A 2,500-nucleotide genomic window follows, 5' to 3' on the forward strand; every position below is an offset into this window, starting at 1 on the left:
ACCATGAATGTCTTGGTGCACGAAAGTTTTGAGTTGGTTGGGTTTTGCACATGGCCAAGTTGGTCGGTGCACCGCGGCATAGCTAAATGGCTTGGTGGGGAGTTTTGTGAAAAAATGAAATTCGTGGTTTTTGAGTTGTGACGGTTGGATTGGCCTCCAAATGCCCCCAAATGAATACCATGAAAGTCTTGGTGCACGAAAGTTTTGAGTTGGTTGGGTTTTGCACATGGCCAAGTTGGTCGGTGCACCGCGGCATAGCTAAATGGCTTGGTGGGGAGTTTTGTGAAAAAATGAAATTCGTGGTTTTTGAGTTGTGACGGTTGGATTGGCCTCCAAATGCCCCCAAATGAATACCATGAAAGTCTTGGTGCACGAAAGTTTTGAGTTGGTTGGGTTTTGCACATGGCCAAGTTGGTCGGTGCACCGCGGCATAGCTAAATGGCTTGGTGGGGAGTTTTGTGAAAAAATGAAATTCGTGGTTTTTGAGTTGTGAGGGTTGGAAAGGCCTCCAAATGCCCCCAAATGAATACCATGAAAGTCTTGGTGCACGAAAGTTTTGAGTTCGGAGGGTTTTGCACATGGCCAAGGTTGGCGGTGCACCGCGGCATAGCTAAATGGCTTGGTGGGGAGATTTGTGAAAAAATGAAATTCGTGGTTTTTGAGATGTGAGGGTTGGAATGGCCTCCAAATGCCCCCAAATGAATACCATGAAAGTCTTGGTGCACGAAAGTTTTGAGTTGGTTGGGTTTTGCACATGGCCAAGTTGGTCGGTGCACCGCGGCATAGCTAGATGGCTTGTGTGGAGTTTTGTGAAAAAATGAAATTCGTGGTTTTTGAGATGTGAGGGTTGGAAAGGCCTCCAAATGTCCCCAAATGAGTACTGTAAAAGTGTTGGTGCACAAAAGTTTTGAATTGGATGCATTTTGCACTTGGCCAAGTTGGTCGGTGCACCGCGGCATAGCTAGATGGCTTGTGTGGAGTTTTGTGAAAAAATGAAATTCGTGGTTTTTGAGATGTGAGGGTTGGAAAGGCCTCCAAATGTCCCCAAATGAGTACTGTAAAAGTGTTGGTGCACAAAAGTTTTGAATTGGATGCATTTTGCACTTGGCCAAGTTGGTCGGTGCACCGCGACTAGATAGCTTGGTGCCAAAATTTGTCAAATTTAAGACCTTGGCCAAACTGAATGAAATTTTGTGGGGAGGTTCGTGATATTGTTTAGTGGTGGACTGGAAAAAATGAGGTCGAAATTCGAAGTCTACATGTGCTTTTCTATTTTTCCCGATTTTACACATACCCGGTAAGTAAAAAAAATAAAAAAAATAGTTCCCCTTCGAGAAAAATTATGAAATTTGGTGAGCAAGGAGATACCATTATTCTACGAATTACTGCAAAAAATCGCATCAAAATTCGAAGTGTAGCCCGAGATATGGACTTATGTCTGCTCAAAAAAAGTGTATCTACTTGTACAATTTTGCCTTTTGCATATTAACCTCTTATAGGGGGGGAGTGCTCCTTGAGCCGGCCAGCTCCACACTGGCAGGTTTTAAAGGGAGCTTGATGAGGCCTCCCCCCTCACGTGGTGCGTGCGTTAGCATGTTTATCATGGCACAACTAGCCTCTTCATAGTTGTTGAGCTTTATTAATACCAACACACGGTCGTCACTGATCGTTGGTTAGCTCGGCAGCTAGTCCCTCGGATATTGTGGAAAGTTATTTTCATGCCTAGCGATGCTTGACCCTGCGTCACTTGATGTTTCCATTTGCTTGCTTGCCCATGGTAGGTGGGGGGTGGACCGTCTTGTGGTGTGGTGTCTTGCGAACGTGAGGGTGTGTGAGTTGTAATCGAGATGCACTTGCTGGCTGGCTCCATGCCTTGCGTATCGAACGGTCAAGCATGCATCTCTTCCATTTTCACCCGTTGCCTTGGGTGATATTGGTTGATCAGTCCCTGTGTTGCCTACCCACTAGACGGTACTTCTGTGGTTGCTTCGAATTCTATCTTTCCATCACGAAGAGGTGTTGGAGGATCCTAATGTCACGCACGTGTTCCATCTAGTGAAACATCTCAGTGATGCACGTGTTGTGGCTAGTTCTTTTGGATGCGGTGCATTATATGAACTCGGGTTTACTTTAGCGACCCAGTCAACATAATTCGGTTGTGTCCCTTGATTGAGACGTTGTCCTTGAACTTGTTGTGAACAATATCGTTCTTCCACAACCCGTCGTCTTGAGTGCGATGGAAGGCAAATAAGATGTGCTTTGGCATGTCATGCACGTACTCGATTGCGGGAAGTGTGAGAAAGTGTTGTTGACAACCCGTGGGAAATGGAATGTGGCAAATCGTGATGAGCTCTTCGTGGATCTGCGAAGAAGACGACCTTTGGGCCTGTTGGAAACGAGGGAGGCGATGTTGAACTGCGAAGAAGATGGACTTTTGGGTTGTTTGAATCAATGGGAGGCCACGCGAGAACTCCGAATACTATGGACTCTTGGGTTGTTG

The sequence above is a fragment of the Vigna unguiculata genome, chromosome 2, assembly GCF_037176805.1.
Source record: "Vigna unguiculata cultivar grain cowpea cultivar isolate G323 ecotype 2 chromosome 2, ASM3717680v1, whole genome shotgun sequence".
Lineage (NCBI taxonomy): Eukaryota > Viridiplantae > Streptophyta > Magnoliopsida > Fabales > Fabaceae > Vigna > Vigna unguiculata.